Source organism: Cardiocondyla obscurior, linkage group LG25 (assembly GCF_019399895.1).
Source record: "Cardiocondyla obscurior isolate alpha-2009 linkage group LG25, Cobs3.1, whole genome shotgun sequence".
NCBI classification, from domain to species: Eukaryota; Metazoa; Arthropoda; class Insecta; order Hymenoptera; family Formicidae; genus Cardiocondyla; species Cardiocondyla obscurior.
This window is the reverse complement of record NC_091888.1, coordinates 236,502-250,861: the sequence shown is the minus strand read 5'-3', so window position 1 is coordinate 250,861 and position 14,360 is coordinate 236,502. Positions and strand designations below refer to the sequence as shown.

At 41.1% G+C, this 14,360-nt stretch overlaps 1 long non-coding RNA gene across 1 annotated transcript in view; it reads right to left on the bottom strand.

Annotated features, from left to right (window-relative positions):
- The window catches only part of LOC139111747 (uncharacterized), an 85,977-nt gene extending 71,893 nt beyond the window's left edge, over window positions 1–14,084 (bottom strand). The window contains exon 1 of the long non-coding RNA XR_011547262.1: window positions 13,639–14,084. This is a non-coding gene — a long non-coding RNA (uncharacterized lncRNA). The remainder of the gene's footprint in view (window positions 1–13,638) is intronic.
- Between the last annotated feature and the right edge of the window lie 276 nt (window positions 14,085–14,360).

Below are 14,360 nucleotides of genomic sequence, written 5' to 3'. Positions count from 1 at the left end.
GTTTAAAGGGCGCTTCTGAAAGATTTAATTTAATTGCATCTCGCGTTTAATGACCGTTCTAGTCTCACGTATATTTCGCGTTTACACACTACTTGTCCATTCTTCGCTAGGCGGCAGATGGCCACTTTGCGCTCGTCCTTGTCTACGAATAGATCTTGTACAGCCGTGTAACAAGCGTACAATGGCATACGCATTAGTTCGGACGTGCGCCCGGATAGGATCTCGCGGAAGATCTCGTCTGCGGCACTTAAACGGGGCAAGGATGGAGGTGGATAGGGGAGGTAAAATTTCCCCCGCGGGTGTAATCTGGCTGCGAAGTCGACGGTTGAGTCTGGGGTGGTTGGTTGGTTGGTTGGTTGGCTGGTTGGTTGGCTGGCTGGCTGGCTAGCCGGCTGGTCGGTCTCGAGGTTGGCAAAGACGGTGGATGGGGCGGGAAGGCGTCAGAAGTCAGCCGAGCGATAGTAGTGAAAAGGGGATGAGGGGGAAGAAGATGGGCCTCGTACGTGGTCGAGGAAAAGAAATAAGCGGGAGAAAGAGAGAGAGAGAAAAAGGGAGAAAGAGATCTGGGCGAACCAAAGAAAAGAAAATGCCTAAAGTAAAGGGAAGCAAGCTTTAACGAGATCGATGAAGCTACCGTTCGCCTCGCCAACCGTTGCACTGTCCTCTGGAACATCTAATCCTTCCCTTCTCCCTTTCACCCCTTCCCTCGCTCCTTCTCATTCTCTCTCTTTCTCCTGATTCTTACGATCCAACCACCCTCCCGGCCTTTTTCATATACCTCTAAAACAACTCTAAAACCACTCTATCGCCACGCGCGGTGATGCTGGCGCAGTAGAGCCATGTTAACATCAATTTAATGATAGCTCGTTAAAGCGCGCGCGAATCTTAAGCGATTAAATAAACCGACGTAACGCCCCGTCATAACCGACTGGTTTTCATGGTGAATGCGTAGGGGAATAAACGCACAAGCGAGATAAATCGTAAACTTGCAAAAAAAGTTAGCCCTCCCATTATTTTTTAGCTGAGAAATTACGAATTTATTTGTGGATGCGTTATTAATAATCGACGGACTAAACGTGCTAATTTTAATAATATTTTTCGAAATTAGAAAGTTCCTAAAATATCTATATCAAATTTTTCTTTCAGTTAAAATTAATTTTATTGAAATTTTATTTTTTATATGTTAACAGATTTTGTTTTTAATATATCAAAAAAGTTACGTATATAAAAATAGAAATCGTGTCAATATTCGTTTGTAATATTATGTTTCATAAGAGCACGTTGAGTAAGTAGTGTAATAAACTAGCTTAATGTTCACTAACAGCTTTTCTTTTTTTTTTTTTTTTTCAGGTAAGTGAACGATCCCTTTCCCTCAGCTGGGTGCTTTCCTCTAAGGAGCTATTTCAAGCTAATTTCAACGTAATGTGAGCGTAACGTGTTTGCAGACTATCGCATGTTGCTACGCTTCGTATGTCTAATTAAAAAAAAAAAAAAAAAAAAATCCACAACCATAGCATAATAACTATTTATCTGTTCTAAAAATTAAAATACAAAAAAATCAATATTTAATTAAACTTATAGCAATTGTATTTGACGCAGTATTAATTTTTGATCGATAACTGTCGTAAAATCGTCACGAAGCCTCGCGTATAGTACACCCATCGCGAATAAGGAAATTGGGTTCCTTTGTTGTATTCCCGAACTCCGGTCCGCAAGCGATTAGCAGTTACTCGAAGTTAAACACTAGGATCGGCGAAAGTTACTTTCCAACGTAAGCGAAGTAAAGTCAATACCCATGACAATGGCGAGAAGCATTTCATCGATTTCTCCCATTTGATGCAGATAATAGAGCGGAAGAGGTACACGACGCTGGCAAACGAGAAGAAGAGCGATAGAAGAACGAAATGAAGAGAGGGAGGGAATAAAAAATCCTAATAAACCTGTAGAACAACGGAGGCGACCTTCGTGAGATAAAGTTTCGCGCTACGGCCTGGCGAGCGGCTGTAAAAAAAAAAAAAAAAAAAACGTAGCGTGAATATTCAGGGACGTCGAGGAAGTTTCGACTTTACGACAGTCTATTAATCTTTCTGCGCCATTCAACGTCCACGATGACGTCCGGCCCGGTTCACCCATCCGCCGATGGCATGACGTCAATGACACGGACGATGTGCATCGCGCTAACAGGAGTCGCCACGAGGATTCGCGCGACGCGGCATCCCCGTCGCGAGGGAGGAGGGAATAGAGATCGCAACCGGGAGTGAAAAGCGGTATATTTGCCTCTGAACGAGAGGACCCCATCCTTCCGTCATCGATACTTTTTTTTTTTCGCTTGACTTTGCTCGTGCGAACCGACCCCTGTCAGTATTTTCACATACCGGACGCTGCCGTGGCCAGAATAAAAAAAAAAAAAAAAAAAAAAAAAACGGTGTCAATTTTTACGATACAAAAGCTCTTGGTTGGATTGCGCTGACGAGCGAAACTAAACGAGTTTTTTGGCTTAGTCTCAGGTTTTCTCTCTAGGCCTTTATAACATATTAGATTTACCCGCAATACGAATGGAGTGACGTGCAGTTACGTTCGCACTAATCGACGTCGCAATCGCGCTTTTACGGCCGAGGGTATAATTCAATAAACAGACCTCGGGGCGGGGCAAGTAATTGCCTATTATAAAACGTACGACAGTGATAAGCTAGTTTGATGACAATTTAATCCAGCCGGACCACGAGTTAATAGCTAGTCATCTCGAAATAGCTGAATTGTTGCAACGTCGAGCGGAAATGGAAACGGAGTGTGTCGTAACGTTTCGTGATGGTTGAAATTTTTTTTACGTTCCCTCCTATCGTAAAGTTTCGCGAACTTTGCTGCGGAAAAGGCTTTCCGTCGGACGCCGCGAAACTCCACTCCGAAGGATTTGAACGTCATCCTCGAATCTCTGGGCGAACTCTGATTGTACCTCGGTGCGAGTCTATGAGCTTTAAGTCGTTCTCGACTTTCAAAAGGATGTTTCCTCCTAGTTTAAAAATACATCTCACCGAGAAACTGCCAAGTAGGAAAGGGACGCATTGCTAGCTCTAACGTTTCTGTTAATTCACTTTATATCCCCCACCATTTTTAACTTATCGTTCTTCCTTACGCTCCACTAGTTTCTCATGTCATTTTATATTTACGACAAAACAGATAAAGCTTACGACGTGGGAGCGAAAAAATTTGTTCTACACGAAAAAAAAAAAAAAAAGAAAGTATTTTGCGTGGAAAGAGATATCTTCGATATCTCAACCCCTTGTTTTTCCGGGATAATAACGAGTTATTTATCTTTTTTCTTAAATGCGAATTTTATTCGATATTACCGTTTAGTGCTCTCAGAATTTGCACTTTGCAGGCACATTTATATAAAGCAATAATGATAAATCAAACGTTACGAGATCCGTAAAAATACCTCAGGTGCCCAAACACGTAAATAACGGTAAGACCCATGCATTATAACGCGACCGGCGGAAAGATATTCCTCTTAAAAGCGGATAATCGCGCGCCGGGCGCATACTCGGGGATGGAAAACTGCCATCGTGGAGTCTGATGGCGGCCGCGAGAGCATCCTCATGGTCCCCGGAGGGCTGAAGACAATATATCACGTCGTAATTACTCGGGATGCCGAAGATAGGTTGAAATATAACGCGAAGGTGAAGCGCAAGCGCCGTTTTCTCGCGAATATACTCGCCGGCGGAATATATAACGAGCGCCTTTATCACCGCCGATATTCCGTGCTCGCGACGATAATACGAACATATAAACGAACGAAATGCCGCAATAACGAAACACCATAATCAGCTGACGGCGTTCTGTACAGGGCACCGGGAATACATAAGTGACGCGCAGTATCGAGAGGTCTCTCCCCCCCGGTCCCCGCCGCTTGTTTAACGCCTTTCCACCGAGTGTAAAAGTGGATAGTTAAACCCCGGATTATCCGACTTTCATTTAATTGCTCTGTCGCGCCGTGGTTTAGCTTGTATCCACTCACGCCTGACTTTAATCCCCGCTCTTTTTAATTAGCTCGCGCCCCCGCGGATAAGACTGCAAAGGTTGAATCTTATTTCGAAAGTACGATCGCTATTCAGAAAAGAAAAAAAAAAAAGAGACAGCGAATTTTACCTCGAGTACCTACCCTCAGATTTTTTTTAATGTACTTAAACTTATTTCTCGAAACGTTTTTTTTATTTAATTTTTTTTCTTTTTAAACGATTGACTAAAAATTTTAGGTATTAAATAGCACCGTTGTTTAGGCTTGAATACGATTGCGCTCGTCCCAACTTTACGTGAAATCCATGCGCGTCTAGACGGAATATACGAAGAGATAAATAACGCACGCGGCGGGTCGTAGAAAGAGGAATGAACAATACGGACGGGAAAAGTTTTATTCGCTCGTTATCCACGGTTGTCCGAGATATAACCGGTAGCCCCCTTCGCACCGGCGCGGACTAAGTTCGCCGAAGAAAATGCACTGTGACGAGAAGAGAAAGGATCTTAGTTATAGGCGCGGTAAGTTTCAAAGTTCCAGGTGCTTTGCCTTACCGCGTGGCATCTCGGATCTTTCTCTTCGCTCCTGCATCCAAACAACACTCCCGTTTCTACCCTTTCGCTTCCTTTTGTCCGCGCTATCCGCCGTTGTTTCCGATCTCTCTCCACCTTCTCACTTCCATGTCGCGTGCACGGCCAACTTTTGTTTGCGGGAGCAACGGCCGAACGAACCCGGAATTAACTCGCATCCGAAACTTTCGCGTTGCACAGCGGTGCGATGTATATACGAACGGTGCTACGTCGCGATCTCATTCGTTCTCTCGGCCAGCGAATTTCAACCATCCCGAAATGAAGGCCATGCGTCAAAGTATACGCCAAAAAATTACATTAACATAGAAATATAAAATAAATAATTTTTAACATCACACCGATGTTAAAACATTGATTCATTAATTACCCCCCTTTCGAATTACAGAATTGTGTGCTATTGCTATCGAGAGACGCGCAAAAAGTTTATTCCGTCTGCACAATTTGACGGATTATTTTCCCCGATTTAATTTCCCGGACAGGCGACAATCACAGTCGAAGTAAATCGCTCGTGATTCCGCCATTGTAATACCATCGTAAATCTTATACTCGTTGCGACTCTAACGTTTATCCGAGTTTCCAAGTTTTCTAGTTGCGCGCGCGCGTTACGGGAAAGAACAAGAAAAAGGAGCCATTATTTACTGCGTCTTCTTTAAGAAGAACTTATCTGGCTGGTAGATTACATAACAGCGGGCGTTCCTCGCCAAGTTTACACCTGTTGCAAGTTCTACGGTGAAAAATGGTAGCGCCGCAGGCCGTGCGCGCGAGACCTCTGCAAAAACGAACGATGACGCCGTCGTCGTCGTCAACGTCGACGTCAACGTTATCTACGATGGCATGTAATTCCGTTGTGCATGGCACGACAGTTACCAAAGATTCGTCCCTCTTTTTGCCGATCGGTCGCAAACTGCCGAGCGCGCCGCCGTGGCCCGCCCGACGGACGAGGATCCGATTGATTTACGGTCAAAGTTCCACGATATATCCGCACGATATTACACGACGCTTCCACGAGATGAGTTTCTCGATCGAATTAAGCTCCTATCCTCGCGATATAGACATTACCAACTTCCTGCCGGTCTTTACAGCTGATTTCCGGCGAACGCCGGGAGATCGCAGACTTGTTCGGCGTAGACCGAGCGATATTCGATTTGAAAAGGGTCTGATGTACGTCGGGCGCGCAAGGGAAAAATATTTCAGTCATAAAACTTCAGCATCGATTCGGAAGTAATCGAGAAGTGGAAGCGCAAAAGAAACCAGCCCGGGGAATGTAATTAACGTATATTTGCCAAGAAGTAAGAGACTTACATTTGCAAGATTAATTAATAATTTAAGTGCAGAAGTTCCTTCTTGATTACATTCGTAACGAAGTGAAAGCACACTTCGGTGATAAAACTATCTTGACACGACGCGTAAAATAAGCTTATTAATTTCTTATCGACTCATTAATAAATGTATCGATAATAGATCTTGTACTCGCGCAAGCGTTAGAGCTTATCGATGATACTACAGAAATATTGTTTAATATACTACGATATATCTGCACGGCGGTATTCAGTACAAAAACATATAAACCTACTGTTTTCGTTATCATGCTGGACAAACAACAGTTGTATTTTTCAACGAGCTCACGAAAGTAACCTTTCAAGCTGACAAAAAATAAGATATCTCACTATACTCGTTATCGGCTGCTATCGCGACCGTCGTTAAGGGCCATTTGATATAAAATATGGCGAGATTATACATTAGGATATGAAGAATCGCTAGAGAGATTTGCACAAGATGCAGAGAGAAGTCTTTACGATCGTCTTTTTATACGCACTACTTTTATTCAATCGCGAGAACAAAAGAATTAACAAAATAAATTTATAATACTCGTGTTAAATAAAAAATAATATTACTAGAAAATATTTTTAAATAAAATAAAATATTTTTGAACATTAAAATAATTTTTATAAACGAACTTTACCATTTTTTTTTTTTTTTTTTCATAAAGATAATATTAAAAAATAAACTCCCCAAAAAAGTACAATTTATGCGCGTTACTTTATCATTTTGCTTATATTTTAACATAATATAAAAGACGATTTATAATTTACATAGCGCGATAGAATACTTTCTTTTTAAGAGGCTCTTCTCGCAGAAAAATGCATAATAACATGATAGATAAGAAATCGGAGCTTTTATGACCAAGAAAGGCGCGTTTTCGTTTGAAAAATATTTCTTTGCGGGCTACGGCACGTTATCGGAATAGCGTGCTTCTTTACCTCTCAAAAGTCGACGAGCTTTTTATGATGAATACAAACATGCATACGTACCCCCATATATGGGACAGTAAGCTCCAAGCTGATTCTTCTATTAAATCCTTTTATATTTTAAAAAGTTATATATGTATTTTCAACGACAGATTCTTTTGTATTTCGCGAAATATACTCATGAAGTGTTTAACCAAATTTATCAAATAAATAAAATAAAATTTCTGCACTATTATACATATACCACTAAAAAGAAAAATAGCAAAATCCACGGAAAAATCTGATACTATATTTTATTAGATACGTAATAATTTTCAATAACGTGTTAAATTCAACTACAAGTTTTTGCGAATTTCACGAAATATTCCATTTCATAAAATATAAAAGTTCGGCTAGCAGAATAATATTTATTAAAAGAAAAAATAAATAAATAAAATGTCTATGTGTAAAAGAGTTATACATATATAAAACTGATACGAGAAGGTTATTTTATAGACGTATAAAAATGTTTTCGCTTTTTACAATATTAAAAAAAAAAAAAAAAAAAAAAAAACTTGTTTCAAAATTAAAAAGAGAATGAAAAGATGCGGAAAACATCAATCCCTTTTCCGTCTCTATCTGCCCACTGCAATAGTAATATTACGAGACTATTATTGTAGACAGCTCGTCGCGATCGTAGCGGAATTATAGCTCGCAAAGATATGAAAAACATATTACAATCCGCCGCGCGGGGATGGAGGAGAGGTTATTCCGTACAGCCGACGTGGAGAGCACCCGACGTTCCGTTTTCGCGGAAACGAGTATTCGACGCATCGAATATGGAACCGATGGCGAACATCAAAGGCAATACGACCGCGGATATCCGCCGCTGTGGATCGAGGCCGCCTACGCGACGGAAATCGCAAAGATGACACAGCCGGATAAGGAAAAGTATTATGCAAGATAGACGGCATAACGGGATATATCCGCTCTATAGATTCCGTATGTGACAGCGGACGAAGATACGCGCTCCGGAAACACCGCCGCTTCCCGACGCGACGTCGCCACGTGAAAGGTGAAATAAATCGCGTGCCCGCAATTTTATAGAACGTACAAGAAGGATAAAATAATTTTATATTTTCGAAGAAATTGCTGGCGGGTAATTTATTATATATACGATATATAAATCAAAATTGTTTCTTTTTTCTTTTTATTTAATTTTTAATTCTTTACCACGTTCTCTCTTACAGAAAACACTTGGTTTTCTGCCATTTTTCGCGATATTGCAATACTCGCTGAATTAGATATCCTTTAGCCTGGTAAACCGTAGATAAACTGCCGTCGTCCTTTACGTAAACAATAATTTCGTCATTAGTCTAAAGTATACAGTGCATCCTCCATTCTCTTTTGAGTTTCGACGCGACCACCTACACGTGCGCGCTCGTGAAAGGCTACGTACACAACGTCTTCAGTAATCAAGTTTCTTTGGTACGAGAACCAGTAGAAATCGGACTCCGCGAACACACCGGGGACATTTCCCCGGAGGCTGGGATTCAATTTCGCCGACTGAGACGCAGAATTTTGCAATGCCGGCACTAAGCTGCCTGTAAACTAGCATACGATCGAAACTTGCGCAATAAGTCCTTTGACTATCTGCCTCGTACGTAAAGTATGGAAGAACTGAGAAGTAACGGGGGAAAAATCGAAAAGAGATTCGAAACAAGCAAACAGATAGACGGAAACAGATGTTCCTGTAACTTTTGTAACGGCAATATACATATTGCTGTATGATACGGGAAGAAAAAAATTAGGAAAAAAAGGAAAAAATAAAAACTTAGTTTGCATTACTATTTCAGAACCATGACTGCAAATATTTCAAAGTAATTTTCATATAAATGTAACGAGGATCTATTTTTGAATTTGCTTAATATTTTCTGATAATACCAGTTTAAATTTACATATATTTAGCTTCGCCTTGCACGACATAAAAGATACGACCGAAATCGAGAGTACGTTTCGCAGCAAACATTCCATGAATCTTTTACGATCTACTTATTCATAGTACGTGCGAAGAGACAAGAGAGAGGGGGAGGAGAAAAAAAAATGTCTACCATTGTTTGACGTTGTTGCAGTATCTGAGGGATGCGTCTGAAATAATACATACGTGACTTCAGCGAGATGAACAGGAACTTTATCGCCCTGCATTAAAAGTTCTTGAAATACGAAATGAGAAACAAGAGGCGCCTACAAATGAACTTTAACTCGCAAATAAAGTTGGGTTATAAAAAAAAAATGTTGTTATTATTCTCTGTTTGCGGTACTATTTGCGATGTCTATATATATACATATATATATATCTCGATCATTTTCCTTGGACCTTCTAAGAATACAGAGAGCTTCAAGAATTCTTTAGATCTAAAGTAACGGTAAGCCTCGCATTCTCGAAGATATACGGAACGCTGCGGCTGTATTTCGAATCGGATATACAGAGTGTGTGCGTGTTTTTGTGCACATATACGTGTATTCGCGTCGAATGTATGGTCGCATCGGACACATTGGACACCGCCTCTTACCGGAAATCTCTCACATCGTACACTACATTTCGTGCCACACGGAGACACCTATGGAATCGTAAAATATTAAATAGATATCGCGGGCGCAGCGAAATGCGCTTCCGTCGAGACTGTTGTAGAGAAATATATGTGGACCACTAAAAGCAAACGACTCAAAAAGAAAATGCCGTTTGTTATTCCGAATCGACATATGAAAATATTTCGCTATTCGCGGTATCGTTCCTCCACGTCGACTGTATCTCTAGCAGCATGTCGTAAAATATCGATAAACCATTGCGACCCGAAGCAAACATCCAAATTACCGGCGGCATTTTTTAACCCGAGGCTTTAATCCACTTTCGGAAAAATTTTATCTTTATTATAACGCATTAATCACAATGGTAAAATATTGAGGGAGTTAATTTATCGTGTTCGCTCGATTATATTCGTCATTTATCTCCGATAAAAAAAAGAATAAAAAAAGATTTTTTTTTCCTTTATTTACTTTTAAAATTAAATTGAGATTAACTCTTCCATAATTTAGATTTTGATAAATCAATCGGACTCGCGATCGTTTCTTCCGAATCAATTTAGTCCGCCCTGGTGTCTCCGCGAGGTAAAATAGTACGCGGATGAGAAACGTGCCAATAATTTTCAGTTCGTATCGATCGTGATGGAGTACTAGATCTTGGGTTGAGGTGAACATTACGTCGCGAATGCTCATAAAATGTCGAGCGCTTGCTTCTGTTACTGCCGCAGTAGGCAATAAAATAACCTCGTACTACGAGTCTGGGACGTTGCGCGTTATTACGACGGGCGTTTCTCTGTGTATTTATTTCAAATTCGTGGCGCCGATCTTCGTGTGCGCGGAAGTATGCAACAACCGAATCGAGAGAGAAAAATCGAATCGTAATCGCAAATATAATCCACAACAACGTTATTCTATCGAAAGTCTCACGAACCGGCGCATCTTTACATTTACATTTCTATTAAAAGAATAATAATTCACGATGCAAAAGGGGGAAGAAAATACTGTTTGAAACGTAAGAATTGTTTAGGAAAAAAAAGGTTAATTACAAAATTTTAATTCTCAAAGATATAAATGCGACGACTTTTCTTTCGCTCGGTGAAAAGTTAATAAACCAACACAGACGAAAATAAACTTGCACGGTAGCACTCGTTTAAGCCGTTTCCCGGATATTCCGAATATTTCGAACGCGGAGAGCAGAAAAAAAAAAGAAAAAAATGGAAAAAAAAAAAAGAAAAATCATCGCACGCTCACATATCTCATCTGAAATAAATAAAACACAAGCGAGGAAATATGTGCACCGACGCGATGTGACGGCTTTGTTCGTTCCGGTACGCCGTGCACGGATCTTGTTTATGTCATGTACGCTTTCGCTTCTGATATCGCCTATATTTGTCAGGAGTGCCGGCCAGAATGGAGAAGCACAGCACGTACTTACACGAGCGTGCCAAGGGCCACTTGGTGTGCCACGCCAGCCCTTCGCTTTTGCTCCGAAGATCAATCCGCTTCTTCCTCGTACATTTATGCACGAGTGGCAGCGATGCAGGGATTTAATGTAGCAATGTGCTCGAACGGATGCCCCCTCAAGATCCGCGATAAATCGACCGCGCGCCCTTATCGATGAAAATCAGGACACGCCTCTTATAACGGATGAATCTGACGATTTCACCGGAGATTGTGGAAATGCAAAATTCACATTTAAGGAAGATGAGATGGGCGATACTCGCTCAGACCTAACGAATTCTTTAAATAAAAAATGATTCGTTTTCCGTTTACGCCTGAGACTTCTTTTACATTAAATTCGTGTAAAATAATTTTCTTTTTTTTTTCTCCTCCCCTCCCCGCCAAGAAATCAAGAACAAAACGTTTATTCTATTTTTCCATGACGTCTTTTAATTTAATATCTCGTAATCTGTGTGGTACGTAATATAGCGCGACGCTTAATTTTATTTATTTTCTCAAACACGCAATTGGACAGCAAATTTATCATTTAAATCATATAATATCTGATTACCAACTTTCATATCAAATTATAGGAAGCGAAAATAATCATCACGTTCAATAACGAGAGACTACGTTGAACTGGCATTAATTAATATTTATGAAGTAACGCGATATCGTTGAATTACATCATTCGGCTGATTGATTCTACGTATACGACGTATAAAACAACATCGATTTCGCCAGAAAAATCTACTATCAAAATTTCACTCGTATTCGAAATGTTTCGCTAACACGGCACGCACGCGCGAGCCCCGTTTCGTAAACGACGTAAACTTTACTACTATATAAATTGTCAAAGTAAAATATGATTTCATATTTCAAATGAAAGAAATTTCATGCAGTGCTGAATTTAAGCGCGGTTCATATCCGACGATAATGCAAACCAATAAAAGAGAGGGGAGGTAAGGGAAGAAACGTTTGCGGTGGTTTGCCGCTGCCACCCATCGATTTCTTTATTGCCTTCTACATTTCCTTCTCGTTTCTGATCGTGGCATTGGAAATTGCAAGTTCGTCTATTGTCGCCGACGGCGCGTGTCGGGGGGAGGAAAAAAAAAAAAAGAGAAAAAAAAAAAGAAAAAAAAGAGACGAACCGAGAAAAGGATTGGAATCGCAATAAACCCGTAAGAGAGAGAGCCTCGAATAGCCGCCGTGCCACATTCTCTTTCGTGATGAAGTCGAGTGAAAAGAGTTTCTCGTTAGAGCTTTTTCTCCGGGTTTTGTTTCTTCGGCCGAAAGACAAGAAACTTTTTCCTGCCGGAGTATGGGAGGGCTGATCTTTAATGAACTAAAAGAGAATTTGCTCCGATTCCTGGTGGAAAGGCTTTCGCACGCGCGAAGCGCTTTTCGTCGAAAAAAAAAAAAGGAATAAAAAGGAAAAAATTCCATTTTACTTTAGAAATTTTCAGCGCATTGAAAACGTGGCGGCGAGATGAGATACAATCTTCAGTCGCTTTCCCGCTCTGTTCGCTATTTCGATTTGATATTTCTCGTATGCGTCATATACAGCAGCGGCAACGTTTTGCTTTGTAAAATCCTCAATGTGTACATTATTGCGCGTACAATGGAGAGAATAATTTCGAAAATATAGTCCTTCGAAACAGCTGCACAGAGAAAGATACTACACGAAGAGAGTACTGCCACGTATTGCATTTTTCTCTTTTTTTTTCTGCGAGTTTACGTCGCCCAGAACTACCCGAGGAAATAAAACCGCGTGTTCCCACCGTATCTATTCGATTAAAAATTTACTCTGCGTATCAGAATCGAAAATATTTCCCTTTCATTTTTATATATTTACCTTTTAAAGCAAACTTACGAATTCTGAGAGATTACATTCGAATGATGCGATCGATGCAACTGGTGAATAAAAATAAAACCTGCCTAAGTAACGTGTGACTAATTTTAAAATTAAATCGGAAACGAAAACCCACAACTTCCGTTGAGACCGCGGACGGTTGCGATGAAAATTGCAGCCTCTACTATTTCGGGGCGACCAAAACCTGCTTAGCTCGCACATACGTGTGTGATTTTTATTCGGTGCAACGTATATCACAGCGCTACGCCTGGCTGTTCCGGTCTCGCGAGAAAGGGCAATGTTTCGACCCAGAGGCGCGGAGGAAGGTTCGTGTTTCTACACATCCCTGGGGTGTGTTTCCGGCGTACGAGGGTGCAGATACGTTTAGACACGGACGAGAGGAAACGACGCGTTTCTCTCTATCTCTGTCTCTCTCTTTCGCGCGAAAAGCACCGGGCGCAGCATCCCGGTTGAAACTTTCTCGTATCCTCGATGCGCGTTATTGTGAAGATCCGTGCAGGTGCAACGGAGTTCCCGTTAATCATCTCTGAGCGACTTGATCCTCGCATCAGACTACCCCTTGTCATACAGTTTACTCGGCGCAAGGCAATAATAAGCGGTGCATTCATTTTATTTCGAAGGAGACTGAACCGAACGCGAATTTACGTGCGCGAGTATTCTTATTTACAACCAAACAATTGAGACTGTGACGTAAGTTATGGAGCGAGATTTCACTTTAATTCGATTTGTTAAAGACAGATGTGATATTCGACGGGATATTTTCACGGACATGTAAATATTATCCCCCGTACTTTTTATATAAAGTTAGAAAAAAAAACCATGTGCGCGTTGTTATATTAGGACATTGATTAATTATATTAATAATTGTAATTGAGTGATTTATAGCCGAGGGCGTGTTGTCGATTCACTTACATTTGTATCCTCCGGTTAGATTAGATTAAGTTATTTTTTATCCGTCTGTCTGTACGTCCGTCCTTCCTTCCTTCCTTCCTTCCATCCTTCCGTGGCAGAATTTTTGGAATTATCTCAATGCACTTTAAATCACTCGACACTATATTACCCTGCTCTGTCTTTTTTTTTTTTTATAATCACTATCATTCAAGAGACGAACGACCGAAAGAATGACAGTAGATTATCGCGGCGATTTGATTAAAATTACGAAGCGCGACAAACGATCATTAGTTGCATAAATTTGCATTCTTGATATTCCTAGCGTTATTTACTTCCGCCGGGTCCTTCACTCGAGTCGGTCTCGATCTCGACGCAAGAAACTAGCTACAATGTAACCTCGGCCGCGACGAAGAAGACGCGCGAGGTGCAGATGTCACGCTTCGATAATGGCGGTTGCCGGAATCCGCTGAACGAGATGGAAAGTGAAGCGGTCGGTAATGCCGGACGCGGCGAGCTTCATATCGGACGCTCCGTGCGCTCCTCTCGCGACATAACCTTTTCTTCGCGGCGCACTTTTTCGAAGTCCGAAACAAAGCGCAAAACGACGAGTGGAATAGCAAAGGAGGACGGATAATGATAGTTCGTTTCCGAGTCGACAACGTCGACACTTATTCGTACGCGATACTTTTCTATTCGCGGTCGTAAATGCGCGAAATTGCGGAGCGATTACCAACACGTCCGCG